Source organism: Rattus norvegicus, chromosome 6 (assembly GCF_021556685.1).
Source record: "Rattus norvegicus strain SHRSP/BbbUtx chromosome 6, alternate assembly SHRSP_T2T, whole genome shotgun sequence".
NCBI classification, from domain to species: Eukaryota; Metazoa; Chordata; class Mammalia; order Rodentia; family Muridae; genus Rattus; species Rattus norvegicus.
Genome location: NC_141539.1, coordinates 98922478 through 98941878, shown reverse-complemented (window position 1 = coordinate 98941878; position 19401 = coordinate 98922478).

Here is a 19401-nt window from a genome sequence, read left to right as displayed (position 1 = left end):
TAAACACCACTGGCCAAAGCAACTTGCTGGGGAAAGGATTTATTTGGCTTTGCTTTCAAATCAGTGCTCATCAAGGAAGTCAGGATAGGAACTCAAACAGGGAGGGGCCTGAAGGGGTGCTGCTTAGTGGCTTGCTCTTCATGGCTTGCTCAGCCTGCTTTCCTATAGAAGCCAGGACCACCAGCCCAGGGATGGGACCACCCACGAAAACTCCCTACAGATTTGCCTACAACCCACCTCTTTTGTGTGTGTGTGTGTGTGCGTGTGTGTGTGTGTGTGTGTGTGTGTGTCTGTGTGTGTGTGTGCCTGTGTGAGCCTCTGTGTGTGTTATTGCTCATAAGACATAGGTAGTCTTACAACCCACCTCTTATGGAGGCATTTTCTTTTCTTTTTTTTTTTCTTCTACCCTACCCCCCATGGAGGCATTTTCTTAATTGAGGTTCCCCCTCACAGATGACTTGGGTCAAGTCGACAAAACTACCCAACATACTAGATCACAGTTGACTGGGAGCAGAGCCAGTGCCACGGCCAGAGATGTATCATCAGGAGCACTTGAAACTGCAGTCCAGGAATCATTGGTCACAGCACAGAGCAACTTGCAAACTTAAAACTCAGGTGCTCTCTCCCCTGTGTACTTTCCTTGAGGTTTGCTATTTTAAGATGTCTGAGTTTCCCTCTGGGAACACAACTAGTTCCAGCTATGAAAATCTGAGACCAAAGTCCTTTTGCTTTTGCCAAGGGGTTATGCACGTGCATATGGGGGTGGTGTGTAATCCTTTAAAAAATGCTCCTAGACTCAAAGAAGAACAAGATGTAAAGGGAATCTGTAAGGAGCACCGAGGGGGGACAAAGGGCACTGAAATCTACAACACAACATGAAAGCAGGAGGAGGGGCTACTGGAAAGAAGTGAAATGAGCTAGGTGGGGACCAGGGGACAGCAGTGAGGGCAGGAACAGAGTGAAATGACATGTATGTATGAAAAGTGTCACAGTAGAAACCACGACTTTGTATGGTAACCTTTAAAGCACAATAGAAAATACAAAAAATAAAATAAAAACAGTTGAATACTTACAGATTTCTCCTCCACTGGGTTCAGCCGCCCTCCAGGAAAGTGAGTTTACTGGTACCTTACCAATTGGGGTCTACCAAAGTCAACTAAATCTAAGCAAAGGGGAAACCCCAATTAAGGCCAGTTCTAACCTCACAGGGAGGAAAAGGGAGATACTCAGAGCAACAGCACAACTGAGAGCCAATCACAGGACTGCAGAATGCTGCCCCACCCCCTCACCATATTAGAGTGCCTGTACAATAGCAGAACATTACACCTGAAAGAACTCAAGCCTCTCACCCTATTGTAGGAGTGTTCAGGGACACCCAGAGACAACGCGGCAAACGAAACAGACAATACATGAAATTTTAGTCTCCAATTGCTTCAGTAAATAATAGCCTAATTCTTAGTCACACTGAAACTGTGTGCTATAGCCTGTCTACCACGTTCCTAATACAGCTCCTCTGTTTTCAAATAAGAAGTACCAAGACCAAAAAAAAGTGGCAGTGGGGGGACGGGGAATGGAGGAGGGGGTTGTTGGACTGATCGCTCGATTGTTCAGGTGCTTATGGCTCGAGCACGGGGACTTGTGTTCAATCCCACAATCCATGCAGAGAGTAGCATGTTTCTGTAATCCCTGTGCTGGGAAGGTGCAGACAGGAGGAATCTTGGGGTTCATTGGCTAGCAAGTCTAGCCAGATTGGTGAGAGACCCTGTCTCAAAAAAAAAAAAGTTGGAAAGTGTTGGACACCTGATGCCAACATCATGACTTCCACAAGCATATGCACACCTGTGAGTGTCATCCTCTTCTCCCTCCCTCTCTCCCTCTCTCTCTCTCTCTCTCTCTCTCTCTCTCTCTCTCTCTCTCTCACACACACACACACACACACACACCATCCATGGTTTAAAATGATAAGCCAACCACCACCCGAATAAGGCTTAAATGCAGAAGAGACCAGGCCTTTGAAATAGCCAGTTAACACAGTAAGAGGTATACTGGGAGAATAGCAGGTAACCTCAGGTGAGTAACGCAGGCACAGTGTACAAACAAGGCTTAAGAAGACCTGCAAGCACTGGAAATGAAAATAGAATGCCTGTGTTGGGCTCACCAGTGGCCTGGACCCAGCAAAGAAGAAATGCATGAGTTGGAAGATATGTCAATACGAACTTTGAGAACTGAAATGCCATGCAAAAAAAGGGGGGGGAGGGGATAATTCCTAACAACTGGGAGTAGGATAATGGCAAAAGGTGAAACAGGAGAAGGGGCATACTGGAAAATCAGTAACTCAGGGTTTTCCAAAATTACTGATAAAAATCAAACCATAGATGCTGGGATTTCAGAGAAATCAACCACAAAAACAAAACCAAACCAAAACAAACCCCTGGGCACCCAGGAATAGTGTATTTAAATTGGAGAATCAAAGAAGAGAAGCTGGAAAGAAAAGTCTGGGAATAAGGAGGTGCGACAGGACACAGCTTACACAGAAACAAAGATGAGAGTGCCATCAACCCTTGTCAAAATCATTCTAGCAAGAAGACAGAAGGATGGAATGTTTAAACCAGCTGAAGAAGAAAAGACCCTCCCACCAACCTAAGTGGTGAAAAAAGAATGGGAAGTCAAAGCGTCCTCCTTCATCAAAGCGAAGTCAGATCGACTTTCCCAGGCAGCAAAAACTAAAGCGAGTTGCTGCCAGGAGACCTGGCTGTTAGAAACGCCGAAAGATCTTCGAAATAGATCTGAAAACTGAAACCTTGTAAAAAGGAAAAACACAGAAGGACCCAAGCAAAGGAAAAGAAAACACCTTTTTCTTGCTTACCTTTAATTGCTCTAGCACGTTGTTTGCCCAGAAACCTGGCAGAGAAAATGTATTCTGGCTTCTTGCTGACAGGAGAGAGGAATGAGCGACACCGCGATGGAAACGGATGGACAGGAGGAACGAGAAACTGGTAGAAGCACTTGCATTACCAGTGAGGCAAGGTAATACTTGGAAGTGGACCCGGATTCGTCACAAATGTATGTTGCAAACTCCAAGGCAACCACGAAAGTTTTTTAAGTAGAATACTGGGTCGAGGAGACGCTCAGTGGGGGTGATTTTCAACCTGTGGGTCGCGACCCCCCACACGCCTCTGTTTTCGAAAACTATTCACATTATGATTTATAACAGTAGCAAACCTGAGGTTATGAAATAGCAATGAGAATAATTTTGTGTGTGTGGGAGGCGGTCACCATGACATGAGGAACTGTATTAAAGGCTTGGAGCATTAAGAAGATTGAGAACCTCTGGTTTAGTGGATTAAATGCAAGCGTTTGGATCCCCAGAAGCCATGTAACAGCCAGGACAGGACAGGAGAATAACACATATAACCTCAGTGCTAGGGAAGCCCGGATAAGTGAATCCTGGAGTCTCTCTGGCCAAAAGCCTAGATGCAGAGCTCTAGATTCAGGGAGAGTCCCTGTCTCAAAATGTAAATAAATAAATAAATAAATAAATAGGTAGGTAGGTAGGTAGAAAGTAGTAAAAAAAGACTCCTGATGCCAACCTCTGGCCTCCACACATGGATGCATTCATGGGCACGTGTGTGCGCGCGCGCACGTGTGCACACACACACACACACACACACACACACGAAAACACACAAACATACTGAAATGCAAAGACACACACACAAACAAATACACTCTGTCACACACAAACACACACATACATGCACAACATACACACACATACACAAACACACACAAACATACTGAAATGCAAAGATACACAAACACATACACTCACACACACAAACACACACATATATGCACAAACATACACACACACATACACAAACACACACAAACATACTGAAATGCAAAGACACACAAACACATACACTCACACACACACAAACACACACATACATACACAAACATACACACATACACAAATACACACACACAAACATACTGAAATGCAAAGACACACACATACACACACATACACAAGCATACACACACATACCACAAACACACACACACACACACACACACACACACACCACTCATACAGGCATACACATAAAGACTCCTGAAACAAATCAGCCACTATGACAAGGTTGCAGGATAGATTTAATATATGAATCTCTTCCATGCATAGAAAAATAAGCAACTAGATGTGAATTTAAAACAATGTCATTTATACTAGCACAAATGGAGTTATACCTGAACAAAACAAAATCTGTATATAACTTTCGGGAGGCAAACTGCAAAAGTTTGATGTTGAGCGAACACGAAGGAAACCTAAAGAAGTGGGCTGGTGCTCCACAGCGGTGGGCAGGCAATTTCACCGTTATCAACAAGTCCCATTCAACCCAAGGGGTCTGCAGACTCGATACGGTTTAACGAGACCTTCAACAACTTACTTTGTGATTATCACTAAACTAGTTCTAAAATCAATAAAGTAAGGTAGAGACCAGAACAAAGACTATAGGAGAAAAACAGATTCAAAAGAATGACCCCGTCTGACCACGACTTACTATAAAACTAATCAAGACAGTGCGGTGTTGACAGAGAAGGAACAAATAGACCTCCAAGACTTGACAGCTCAGAAACAGATTCACATGAAGTGGATCCCCATCTTTGACAAGGGAGCCAAGGTAACTCAACAGGGTCTGGGGTGTGTGGGCAGAAAGGGAGTCTGTAGGAATTCTGCACCTTCTGTTCGAATTTGCAGAAACTTACATTTTTCTCCAGGAAATAAAGTTTAATGGCTGAAAGTAAAAGGAGAAAGAGATTCTTATAAGGCCAGGTGTTCAAATCTTGGTGACTAAAGCAGAAAGTTTAAATGTGTGGAATGAGACCTGATAAATGGTTTCTTTAACTAAAGGTGAAAGGGACACTCAAGTATTATTCTGACATCACAGTTGACTGTGCACTCTCAAAAGACACAACTCAAGAGGATTCTAGAAAGGGAAGATGTGAAAGAAAGGGGCACGAGTCTCATCTTTGAATACAGTGGTAGCTCCTCTCCTGACAAGACCCTTGCAAGGTTTCGCCATATTTCTTAACCCACGGGTTAAAGTTTGAATTGTTAAATTCACCCCCCTCGGAAGTAAACGATGTCACCATCTCTAAGGAAGCACACGGATGAACAGAAGGAGTGTTTGTGAATCAACCTTTCCCCACCTCCAGTCCTCTATTACACGCCACACCAACATTTTAATTTAGACCGTGGCCCTGAATCTTTCCAGGAGGATCCATTCTAGTATAGTCAAACAGAAATTTGTTTAATCTGAATGCTTGTGTGCAGTTTGAGAATTACTAAGAAATCAGAACACTTTTTTCATCTTGGCAGTTCTAGAATTTAGGATTGGTACCAGGTACATAAATACTTTTTTTTTTTGCATCTAAATCTGAGCTATGCAATTTATCCATGCTTTCTCACCAAAGCTCCGTGATAGCCCAGTGAGGGCTATCATATTATGTGTCAGGAGTTAATGATTAGACAGGTAAAAGAACTAAGTTGCAAGCTAAGAAGCAGGAGAAATGAGGTTCTGGATCCTGCCACACCCTTTGCCACTCAAGCTACTATGATAGTTGTGTGGTGAAAGCTCACAGCTCTGGTGGATGGGGGTGTGCTCTAAAATAGTTTACCAAATACTTAGCCGCACCCTCACAGCAATGTGCATTGAGTGTAGTGTGCATGTGGCTAGAGGCATTTCAAATACAGCAAGTGAGCAAACCCTTTCAGAAAAGTTCTCCTGACTTCTCTAGCTGGTGTGTCTAACTCTTAACACCAAAGCTGTTCAACATAAACTCTTTAAAAAAAAAGATTTATTTTATTTTTATTTATATGTGTGTTTTCATTTCTCTCTCTCTCTCTCTCTCTCTCTCTCTCTTCCTCTCTCTGTTACTTTTGTTCTGCGACTTTATAGAAAGGGTTCTCAACATTCCTAATGCCGTGACCACCCCTCCCCCAGCCATAGAACCATTTCATTGCTACTTCATAACTGTAATTTGCTAGTGTTATGACTTGTAATGGAAATATCTGATATGTGGGATATCTGATATGTGGGATATCTGATATGTGACCCCCGTTGAAAGGTTGTTTGACCCCCAAAGGTTCTCAACTCAACCACTGTTCTATGGAGTAGCTGTTTCGTTTGTTTGTTTTAAGATAGGGTTTCTCTAGGTAGTCCTGGTTGTCCTGGAGTTCCTTTGAGTAGAGAAGGCTCTCTTTGAACTTATAAAGATCCCCTTGCCTCTGTCTCCCAAGTGCTGGGATTAAAGGTCTTCTACGGTCTACTTCTTGAACACGAACACTGTAGCTGACAATGCTGTGTCTCAATGTCAAAAGGTTGGACATGGCTTTGGGGTATAGGTAATTACCTATCAGCATTGACTCTTGAGTGCCAGGAGGTAGAGATCTCAACACTATACCTTCCCACCAGTCAAAAATTCAGGGGTTGGGGATTTAGCTCAGTGGTAGAGCGCTTGCCTAGGAAGCGCAAGGCCCTGGGTTCGGTCCCCAGCTCCAAAAAAAAAAAAAAAAGAACCCAAAAATTCATATACAAGTTTCAACTTCTCCAAAACATTACTAATAACCTATTGGTTGAGGACCTTATCATTGAAATTAATAGATATTTTGTATAGGGTGAAAATGCCTGTAGCCAGAATAAACTACATGGTGCGTGTGTGTGCGTGTGTGTGTCACACACACACACACATATGTGCTAGTGTACATGTTGAAATCAGATGATACCTTCGGGTATTGCTTTTCCCCTATGTGCCTTGAAACAAGGTCTCTTCTTGGTTACTTGCCACTCTCTATGCCAGACTAGCTGACCTGCATGTTTCCAAGGATTCTCCTGTTTCTGCCTCCCACCCGGCTATAAGCATGCTAAGATTATGGAATACAGCGCCATATAGGGTTTTACATGCGTTCTAAGGGCTTGAACTCACATCTTTATGTTTGTCTAGCAGGCCCTTTACCCACTGAGCCATCTCCCCAGCAGATGAAAGATTGTTTTCCACTGCAAGCCACAATTTACTGCTCACATGGAGATAATTTATCCTCACATAACATTCCTTTAATCAGACACTTACGACACCTGAGCTCACATCAGTAGCAGCAGGAGGCAGTGCAAGGCTATGCCAGGACCACATGGGCGTCTGTACGTTGTATGTAGATGCGACTTAATTTGCATTTTTGTTTACCTGCATTTCTTTTTGCTGTGAATAGAGCCACGTGTGGTGTCTGTACTTGTTTGATCTGTACTTCATGAGCGTTGTTAAGTTCTAACTTTCAAATAAGATTTATACATGTTTATAGTAGTACGCAGTAAGATAGGTCATCATTTATATTTATTTACTTATAGATTCACGACATACCTTTTGCTTCATTTCTTTAATATCTATGCAGTATATGTTTCTTCAAATTGTCAGATATCTCACAAGAAAATACATATATGTATACATACATATATACATACATATATGATACATATACAACATATTATATATGTGTATGTATATATACATATATATACATATATATATGTTGATCTGCATATTCAGGCCTGTGTTATTCAAGACTGATAGTAATTGTAAGCTGGTCATGCCATTAGTCTGTATTTCCTGCTCCTTCCTTTATGTGCAAATGGTGAGATACTATATTACCCGCCTGGTGAATTTATTACACGATGATATCATTGGGTATTATCTCTTCACATACAAATGTAATTTCTTTTAGATCAGGTTTCATGTAGCTTAGGCTAGCCTCAACCATCTATATAGATCAGGCTGGCCTTGAGTTACTGCATTTCTCACCTCTCCCTCCCAAAAACTAGAAAGACATCATACACCACCACACTTGGCCTATGATGAAGCAGAATGTGAAACCACAAGACTTTCACAGTTAATGTCAAGCCTCGGTGTTTAAGAATAATGATAATTTGAATTTGATCTCAAATCAGACAACGCTCCCCTAGCTAGACTGATCAAAAGATGTTTTTACAGAGAGGCAAAGCTGAAACAGCTTTTTTTTTTCTGGGGCAAGCCATGTTAATTTCCTTACATAGTTATATAAGCTTTCACCCTGAAGTGAATTATGAATAGAGAGCATCGCTTCCCTAGTTTAAAAATGAGCTTTTACTTTCCTTAGTCTTCACTCTCTGTAGAGATAAGACTCAGAGTTTACATCATACATAATTTCGCAGCTGCAAGAATGCTAAGTTTCTTCATGGCAGATGAGTAACAATTTCATAATCCGGTATGAACCAACCTAAATTTTATCTTATTTTTTAATCACAGTGAGTTGCAAAAAGTATATTATCGTTCTTTGAATTATTTTTTAAATTTATTTTTACTTTATACATCTAGGTGTTGTCTGCATGTATGTCTGTGTATCTTATGATGCCTGTCTGGTGCCTGAGGAAGCAGGAGTTACAGGTTGTAATTCACCATATGGGTTCTAGGAATCGAACCCAGGTCCTCTGGCAGAGCCACTGCATCTGCTGGGATTTGAGGATCTTATGGTTGTAATACAAATTAATATCATGTAGTTTACTTGAAGCGAAGTTTAAATTGGCTCATGTCTCTAGAGGAGAAGCATCTTCAAGCTTGGTACATGGTCGGCTGGACGTCTGGCCAGACATTTCTAAACAAGAGGCTCTTGTTGGATGGTGAATGCTCCAGGATTTTTGTGTTTTTCATCTAACTCTGGCTCCGTGCACAAGGAAAGCCTCTGTCTCTGTCTCTGCCTCTGCCCGTCTCTCTTTGTGTCTGTCTGTCTCTCTCCCTCTTTCTGTGTATGCATCTGTCTGCTTCTTCCTCTCTGTGTGTCTGTCTATCTGTGTCTGTCTGTCTCTATACTTTCCTCCCCTCCCCTTTTCTCCTCTTCACGTCATAAGTCAGTAAGTCCATTTGATGAAAGGTGAGTGAGAAAAGTCTCAGAATGAGGATGGGAGTGCTCACTTTAGCAAGCTATTTGGGTGACATCGTCACTCTCTCCAAAACAACTGTGGTTTCCACTGGAGGAAAACTACTGCTCAAACATTTAAAAAAAAAAGCCACTGAATAATATACTCAAAAATAGCTTCTCTCTAGATGTTAATTCCCAGTGGAAGTTGCATCTTTTTATTTTTTTTCAGTCATCTGGGATTTTCAATAAGCATTTAGAATAAAGCTTGTAACAGAACAATTAAAGCAAATGTGAAACATCTCATACTGCTTAACATTAATCTCAGCTCGGTTTTCTTTCCGTGCGCCCTGAGCCATCCGCAATTCATATTTTCCAAATGTTGTGTGGATAGTGTTTCTCTTTGATATTCTTTTCCTTTTCTTTCTTTTTTTTTTTTCTCTCTGGTGGGTAACGCAGAATCATTAGCTGCTTGGCTCTTCCACTGGAAAACTTATAAAGTTTCCTATGGCTAAGTGTGTCAGAACTTGCCTGTGAAGAACCAGAGTCAGTCACAAGAACCTGATTAATTTTATACCGGGACTTGCTAGGACAGGTTGGTTCCTCTGTGTAAGTAGCTGTCCTGAGGAAGTCACATCTCTGCAGAGTTATCTTATGATCAGAGATAATAATATTAAGCATACGCCATGTACCAAACAAGAAGGTGGATCTTCGGAATTATAGACATTTCCTGCATCTCCCTTCCCAATGATTTTGAAGTTCTGACTTCAGCTCCACGTCCCGCCTTTGCTCTACCCTTCTGAGACTGTAGGTGACCAGTGGAAGGCTGTCCTGCGAGTTATCGACATTTCTTGGTTTTGTTCTGCATTTGGAAGGTCAAGTCTGCTCCCTTGAACTGAGTCATCCTTCCGTCCCCTTCAGGACCTCTCTGGTCATGTCTATGTCACATTTCTCCAAATCCTGTCTGGTATCCTATTTACAAGTTCTGTCATAACTAGGTTCAGGGTCATGTGTCCGCCCCAAGGTCTGGAAAGCACTTCTTTGAGACTTGCTGCAGGAGCGAAGACAATTTCAGAGTGTAGTTAGCCTGGGGTCTGCAGGAAAGTGGAGCTGACAAGACTATGTGGCTAGAAAGAAAGGACACCATCTCGAAGCACAGTGATATGTGCATACCTCAAAACACATTGAACTCACATAACATAACTGTTTTATTGTATGTAAATAATGCCTCTATTAAGTCAATTAGTCGCGATCGGGTCATGAAGAGCCATGCCTACTCCTGAGCAGATTTCTAATCTCTGTTCTTTTCTTTGATTCGCCCCTATATGACTCCATTTCATCTGTCAGTTGGTTGGTCATGCAGATTTTGTCTATCCTGTAGCCTTTACTTGGAAATGTGAAGCTTGCATATTACTTCAGGATGGAGGAAAAAAACCAGACATTTCTAACTAAAGGTACACAAAGGCCAGTGTTGGTTGTGAGTCCCATAAGCAAGCTTCGGAGAACAGGTTACGTTTACCACCTATATTCTTGCAATTTACGTCTACTGTTGCAATGGACCGTAAGCTCTGTCATGCAGAGAGGTTTTTGTCTAGCTGTCTCTAGCTCCAGTTTCCCAAAGAATGCCTTACCCAGGAAGAGGTCAACAGACACCATTGTGTGGCTCTTGTACTGGGCTCCGTGGACATTGTAGAAGCTCAGGAAGTGAGGGTTGGTGTACGGATGTCATAGTTGCTTTGCAAACCCAGTGAATAAGCATGTTGGATGACTGTTGGTGTAGACAATCCCAGAACTTAAGAGAGAATGTCTTGGAGAACACCTCCGTGATGTAGGGAAGTGAGCATTTGTGTGGACCAGGAACTTGTGTTCTGCCAACCCCAACTAAATGATCCTTCCTCCTTTGGGGCTCATTTTCCTCAGTTAAAAAAATCAGGGAGTTGAGCTAAGTCATCACAGCGTCCCTTAAAATGAATCACTTTAAAAATAGTTTGTCCCAATCCCAAATACCACTAAATAAATGAATAAAGCGATAAATAGAATAATCCCACACAGTCCTTAGAGACATGGACTCAGACACACACAGCCAAGGTTAGAACTGGACAGGCAGACAAGATTATTTTGTCAACACTACAAAATTCCAAATCTTCCACCTGGGATCAAAATATTTAATATTTTCATAATTCTTCCCCGTGGATCACCCTGTTTGGTTTTCCAAGTGACCTCGATACAATGTTTAATAGAGTAGCCTGAGAAGTCGGACCACACAGTGAGGACACTTGGAAGAAGAGGGATTGTAGAAGGCTGGGCCTTCAGACTGTTCATTACAGTTTGGTTCCTCCTCCAGACACTCGCCAACTTTTACAAGGATCATAGGAAGGTAATGATGTAGGCGAATGCTGAGATTCTAATACAGCTATGGACAGATATGGGCAGCTTGCTTGTTGCCTGATTCATTGGCACCTAGTCCATTTAATTTGATTTCAGCATTTAAAATGCTTTCAGGGGGGGCTGGGGATTTAGCTCAGTGGTAGAGCGCTTGCCTAGCAAGCACAAGGCCCTGGGTTCGGTCCCCAGCTCCGAAAAAAAGAAAAAAGAAAAAAAATGCTTTCAGGGAAAAATAATTGGAATGATGCAAACGATCAGATTTCAGGCATATATAGGTCCCTATAGGCTAAGACGAGCCCAAGGGGAGCTGACTCTCCAAGCCACTTATCCTATAGGGGAGAGTCTTGGTAGAATAGGATGCAGTTACAAAAACTAAGGAGTTGAGCAGAGTGATTCTGTTTGGTTTTCCGTGCATTAGGGCTTAAGCAGTCTTGCTGGGGTAATACAATAAGGTGCAGAGTGGTTATGACTCCGTGCGTTCTCACTTTGTAGTCAGTCCTCCTGAATACTTGCAACGAGGCAAACATGAAGGCCACAAGTAGTGCGTGACAGTGTTGCCAGGATCTGTCCTTGGTGTAGAATATTTTAAATGTGACAGCATTTTAAATTTTACTGTTTTATTTTATTTTTTGAGATGTTGTCTCAATATGGAGATCAGGCTGACCTGGCATTTGCTAGGTAATTCAGGTTAGCATAGCCTTGGCTGGGATTACAGATGTGAGCCACCCTGCCTGGGTCAAACAACACTGGAACCTACCTCCAGCTGATATTTAATTTAGCAGAGGCCCTGCGTGGCAGTAGCCAGGCACATTAGGAAAGTGAATGTCCTGGACTAACCAACTAATGTATGTGGGACATCCCTGGGGTCCTCAAGAATACTTTGAAGAGTTGAGTTCCTGACTAAGTGGAAGGAGGGGGTACTTCTACTACTGTAACACGGCCCTGGGTGTTAAGTATTACTTTCTGGATATGGGCACTGTTTAAGCCTTACCACTCCAGCAAGCTTTCTGAACGGAAATTCCTAACCTATGTGAGCCATCGGCTTTCTCTGGCTTCTGGATAGCATGAAATCTTTTTTTTCATCCAAACACTTGGACAGTTTTCCAGTGAAGGTTGCTAAGATGCACCTAGTCGGAGTTAGTTTTCCTTACGTTCTTCATGAAGTGGATAAAAACACAATCATAACCATACGTGGTGCTTGGTACTTGCTTGTTCCCTCTGCAACATCTGCATTTCTCTCCGTTACCTAAACAATGAATTAGCAAATGAACATTTTTACAAATCTTGCTGCCAGTTGGTGTCGTGAAATTATTTGACTTCTGCCTGTAGCAAAAAGGATTGGACAGCGTTTCCTGTCCGTACTGCACTTTCTAGAAGAGCAGTCACATTTTCTATCTACAGTGTGAAAATGACAGAGATGTGAATTAGAAGTTTAGTGCAAGAGCTTTCAAGCACACTTCCCATAGTTTGTTCTCAAACCATCTAGTTCCCTAGTGGTACTTAGGTTTCGGCAGACCAAACTTTTCCTGTTGTCTGAGACAGGGCCCCACTCTTCAGCCCAAGCTTTCAGCTCACAATCTCCCCACCTTAGACTCGCCAGTGTTTGGATTATAGCCCTGCATCCCCAAGCCTGGTTCAACCCAATGGTTGCTACAGTATTGTTAGTTCCTAAAAAATTGGCAGGCGCCCTTCCTTGCAATCCCAGACATCACTGGAATGGCAGACAGTTGTCAGAGCTGTTTGATCAATCTGAATAGGAATTTTTTGTTTATTATGTGCCAGTGAATTGCTTTTCAATGTCACCTGACAACTCACGAACATATCTCCAATGTCAGTCACAGACCAATGGCTCCTCTTTTACGACACTGAATTTGCTTCATGATTGCAGACCCTACATTCATATGTCAGTTTCAACAATTGTATGAGTGTGGCCAAGGTTCATATTGATTTCTAAAACATGTTAAGACCCAATTATTCTGTCATTAAACTGAGGAAACAATAGTGTTACGTTCTTTAAAATCATATCTGAAATTTTTTGGAATTTTTTTTTTTTTAGAATTTCCCATATCATCAGGATTCTTTCATTTCAAAAGATCAAAGAGTTTTAATGACAGGACAAGGTCAGTTAGAAAAGAAGTCACAATATAAAACAGACAACAGTGACTAGAGATGAACGGGCTTTCAATACTCATTTGTTGATAGTAAGGTATGTTTAATGCCTCGTTTAGTACTTGTCACAATAAATGACAGGCTAAAGGATTTGTAGGGTTAAATAATAAGGCATGAACTACTTTTTTTGAAACAGGGTTTCATGCAGTTCAGGTTAGTCTTGAACTCTATCTCGTTTAGGTCTCCACGACCTTGAACATATAATCTACCTACCTCTGCCTCAAAGTGCTGGGGCATGGGCATGTAGCACCTAGATAAAAACTAGTCCTATTTCATTCTCAAAATCTAGCCCATGAAAAAAAGCACAAGGAATTGCAGATAGCATTCAGTAAGCTTGCAATAAGCATGGGACAGTAGTAGTCTCCATGTAGTCAGGTACATGAAGCTACATCCTGCCTTCAAGGTCAAAAAAGCAACAAAGAGGAGGAGGTGTGTCGGTCACAGCCATCATTTGTGGGTCCTGCAGGCCTGATTTCATGTACCTTTCAACATGTTCCATGAAGTCAGTGTCAATGTTGCTGCTTTGATGCCCAAGGAAACCCAGTGAGAGAAATGAAATATGAGGAAATAAGAGTATCAGATAGGGGTGAACTTTAGAGAATCACATCATTGTAATATTCGAGAGGCATTTCCCCCCCTCTCACAAATACACTTCTGCTCCACTGTGGGCAATAGCATTATTACTTAAAATGCATATGTCAGAAATATCTGGGGTGGGAAAAATGTTATTTGAAGTTCATGGCAGGTTCTGAAATGGAAGTCCCAGCACAGTTTCTGCAGGCTCTGGCATGACGCTGTATCTTCTGCTATCAAAACTACAGAGCGTCCCAACAATTGCTTGGCAGGCTTGTGGCCACAGTAAAACAGACCACATGGCCACAAGGCCTCAAGCGATACTGCAGCTGGGGCTGCCCAGCATGAGAAGAATTCATTCAGGCTCGAGACTTTACATGGTGGCCTGCTCAGCCTTCTCGGTCGTTGGCACATTCAACTGCGGCTGCTGGGAGCTTGCGGCTCTCTCCCTAGCCACAGAAAGGGCCTTGCCAAGATGTCTCACCTCCTGTGGGGTACACTGCAACCAGAAGTCGGCTGATTGCCGGTGAGCTGGCAGGGCACGGCTTTCCCAGTCTGAGGCATCTTGGAAAGGTCAGCCCAGCTCAGGAGCTGCCTGTTACTTAGCTGAAGTCTCAGCAACAAACAGGTTGTACCGTGATTTCTTCCACACCACAAGTCTGTCTTCTTCTCTTTACTAGTACATCTCCTTACAGCTCTACTCAAGAAATGTTTTTAAAGCAACTTTGGGTTCCAAATACATTTCCTGGAAAGCCAATCTCAGGAACTGCGCTAGAACACAACACAAATTTCCATACTCGCTGAGCTTAGCAGCCCGGAGGTCATAACTGCAAACTTTGTTCATACATTCTTGCTGTTAATCTTAGGTAAATAAATGTCTATTGACTCGTTCATGTTTCAAGAAGTTTCTTTTGTTGTGCAAACATGTATAAACAGTAGCAGACAGCTGCAAAGTACAAGTATTTATCTCTAAGTGCAACATGCATTGATCCCCATTGCCTACCCCCGGGGGAAACAGGAAGAAGGAGAGGACATGAAAGGTCAGATAGGTCCCGAAGCAAAAAGGTTTCTTAAGTGAGATCTCTCTGAAGTTATGCAGGTCTTAATGTCTCCAACAAAACTTGAGTAGATTTAAAAAACATTTTAATACATTGTTACTACTCATTTTTATAAAGTGAGACTTTTAACTTCATTTCATAACTATCCATCCTAAAGAACTTGACTTATAGAAGAGATTGACCTGAATTCAATCCTCTGTTATTCAGGACTGCTACTGATGCGCATGCCTCTGTGTGTGTGTATGTGTGTGTGTGTGTGTGTGTGTGTGTGTGTGTGTTGTGGTGTGTGTGTGTGTGTGTGTGTATGAGTGTTGTGGTGTGTGTGTATGTGAGTGTTGTGGTGTGTGTGTGAGTGTGTGTGTGTGAGTGTGTGTGTGTGTGTTCTGTGTGGGTGTTGTGGTGTGTGTGAGTGCTGTGGTGTGTGTGTGTGTGTGAGTGTTGTGGTGTGTGTGAGTGCTGTGGTGTGTGTGTGTGTGTGTGTAAGTGTTGTGGTGTGTGTGTGTGAGTGTGAGTGTTGTGTGTGTGAGTGTGTATGTGTGTGAGTGTTGTGTATGTGTGTGTGAGTATTGTATATGTGTGTATGTGAGTGTTGTTTATGTGTGTGAGTGTGTGTGTGTTGTGGTATGTGTGTGAGTGTGTGTGTGTGAGTGTTGTGTATGTGTGTGAGTGTGTGTGTGTGTGTGTGTGTGTGTGAGTGTATGTGTGTAAGTGCACTGCAATGAATTCTTAGCCCTGGGGGATTTTATGGCTTGGTAAGTAGAAGCTGTGCAAATTTAAAAAATTCTTTGAATACCTTTCACAAAAACATCTTCAAAAAACCACTACTTTGAGGTGAGAATTTCAAGCACATGACTTAGGACCACTAAAAGTCTCTTACCTGCTAATCGTAAAAATTTAGATTCACTTGACTGTGGTTAAAACCTCTCTTTACAGGTCGGGCTCTGGAGTCATTGTCATAGAAACTCCAGATTCACATCAACAAACAAAGAGCAGGGTTAAATAAAAATATATACTTGGTCTCTCACCTGGTTCCTATCCTGGAGCTCCTGAAACCCTTGTAATTTCCTGAGAGATTAGTGTACTTGGTGGATCTTTTGTTCTAATATTCTGTCTTTGAGCCTGGCTTTTGAAACAGACCTCCCCCATTTCCTGGGATCTCCTGGATATGAGCATCTTGTATTCCTACAAAATGACTTTTGTCGCTGGTCCAAAGAAATACAGTGCAGGATTAGAAGTTGAGAATTTTCTCCCAACTTCTGCCTGAGTTAATAGTTGATCCTGCTGATGGTCAGTTCAATTAAGTTGCCTAAGGTATGAAGTTGGTGAATATGTCCATGTGCCAGGAGGGCACCAACATCAGATCCAAAGGAATGGAAGCCCTTTCCTTGGGACCCTTCTGAACCTTGCTTTACCCAACCTCTTCATCTGGCTGGTCATATATAGCACTTAAAAAATCTGTTGTATTAAGTGTGCAATATAAATAAACCATTTCCTGGGTTCTGTCGGCCACTCTAACAAATTATTGAATGTAAGGAGGGTGTTGTGGGAACCCCTGAGAGATCAACACCGAAGCAATCTGGGGACTGCTTGTGGATGAAATGGGAGCAGTCTTGTGAGGTTGAACCCTTCACCTCTGGTATCTGATGCGGTCACATGATATCAGCGTTGAGTGTTGGTCTCCCAACTAGTGGCCAAATCTGGCTGGCATGGGTAAATTCTTATGCATTTTGGTCACTGCTGTCTTTTTTGTTTTCTGTTGAGTGTGAACATAGAGAAGAAAAGTGGTTTGTTCTTCCTACATGTCTGATGTCAGAAGTAGAGCGCAGAAAACAATGTAGGAGAAAAGTGGGTTTTTCTTTTTCCTGTTATACAGGATGTTATTTGCTTACAGTGGAGCAGGATGACTCTTTCACCCAGAAGCCTCCACAACCAGAACCCTCTGTCCTCCCCTCAGGCTTTCAGGGTGATGACGTTGTCATCTTACTGCTTTTTGTAAGAATGGAAATGACTTACAATGACTTGGCCTAGCAGTCTTTAGCTTTTACAAAGTAAAAATGTATAAAAGTGATATATATTCCAGAGGCATATTCTGTCTGCTCTCACAGAGGACACAGGTTCAATTCCCGGCGCTGATGTGGTATCTCACACCCATCTGTAACTTGGGTTTAGAGGGATCTAACTCCCTCTTTTGACCCCGGTGGGCATCAGGCACACACACAAAGATGCAGGCCAAATATTCATACACCTAAAATAAAGTTAATAGATTTTTTTTTAAAAGTCATAGATATTTAGTGGAAACCACACTGAGAATTTCCATCTTTCCAGGCTGGAGGTTTGTCAGACACTACTCTCTCGTAAGACTAAGGAGCAGCATCAAATCACATCTGCTAAACAGCCTCCTGCTCGTGAGAAGAAAAGCCAACACTCCGCAGTGCCATGCTGCTAGGTATGAGGCATGGTCCATTGTGTGTATTCGATGTATTTACAACGTGTGGTGTTTCCAATCGCAGTGGATTTGAGGAGGATAGGATCTCATCACACATTGATGAGCCCCTCCCCATAAAGTTAGAAATCTTAAGAAGATTAACTTAGGTTCAGTATAGCATTAATTGTTTTTCTACCTTCTGGTTTACTAATCCCAAGAAACCGGGTCCACATGTTCTGTATGTATAGAAATTCTACTGTCTGGGCGGTTCCAGCCTTCTGGTTGCCGTGTAGGCTTCATCTTTCCCAGCCCCTTTCAGCAGCCATGGATGCTAACCCTTCCCATGAAAACTTGAGGCGTTGGAGACTTGCTGGACTTCCCTGCAACCTCCTGGACAAAGCCAGCAGCACCTGCTCCTTCCCTTTTCTCTCTCTGCCTGGTTAAGAGAGGCCTTTCCTGACCCTAGAACTTATCTCGTCTCCCGTGTTTATACTTTGTCATCTCTGCCACCCCACGGGGATCAGGAACCACCGTGCCTCCTTCCTGTCCCCTGTCCCCCACATTTTAACACCATTTCCACCTTAGTCTTCCCAGTACAGTTTAGATATCACCTGCTCAGAGAAGTCTTCTCCACCCTGCGTTCCGACCACTTCACCACCTCTTGGGTCTGGTGAGGTATCCCATAAGGCATCTTCCCATAGAACTGTGCACTTATGAGTTAATTGAATTAGCAAAGATCTAGAGGGTGTGCTATGTCCAGAATGTACTAGGTAATTAACATACACTGGATAAAATAGAGCTCCTGTTCTCAGGAAATTTATATACCACTTTGGGAAGGAGACAGTAAATGCACAGTTATAATAAGGCACAATTAGCTCACAAAAGAAGCGTGTGTGAGGCTCTATGGGGACACAGAGAAAGGACTCAGGTCCGGACTTGAAGAGTGAGAGATGATTATTTTGGAAAAAGATTCATCTTAGATGTGAAAAAAAAAAAGACTAAGCTAGGAGTAAGTAATAGGACCCAGAGGGAGTGGCTGGGAAGAGAAAAGAGGGCAGGAATGAGGTTTAGGCCGCAGGGTAAAGACAGCTTGGCCTGTTCAGAGTAGCAAATATCCCCGTACCTTTCCCAATCACTCTCTGACAGAGTAGACACTTAATGAACACTTCCTGAATGAAGAAGCAAGTGATCAAGGCTGAAAGGAGAAGGGACCAATATATGAAAGGAAGACTTTAAGCAAGAGGCTGACATCACCCAGCTTACTCTTTATAAAGATTGCTCTGGGTAGAATCAACTGACCACGATTCATGCGGACTCACAGAGATCAGGGAGCCTGTAGGGGTCTGACCTATATGTTATGGTTGAGTAGCTTGGTGTCTTTGGGTGACACCTAACAGTGGGAGCAGGGGTCGGGGGTTGGGAGGGGACTGTCCCTGACTCTTTTGCCTATTTGAGGGACCCTTTTCCACTAACTGGGTTCCTTGTCCAGTCTTGATATGATGGACTATGCCTGGTCTTATTGTAGCTTGTTATGTGGAGTTTGCTTAGTGTCCTTGGAAGGACTGCTTGTTTCTGAGGGGAGGTGGAGAGCAGTGGATCTGAGAGAAGGGAGGTAGGGAGGAGAGGCTGAGGGGAGGGGAGAGAGGGGAAACTGTGGTCGGGAAGTAATATATGAGAGAATTAAAAAAATCCTATGGGCAAATGAACTACAAGGAGACTAGTACATAATCATAATAGTGGGAGAGGGTTGAGGTTGCCGTTAGGGATGACGGTGAGCTGAGAGTGCACTGTGTGGTTGGGAAGGAAGACAGAGGTCAAAGGGCTCGGCAGCCCACTGTCAG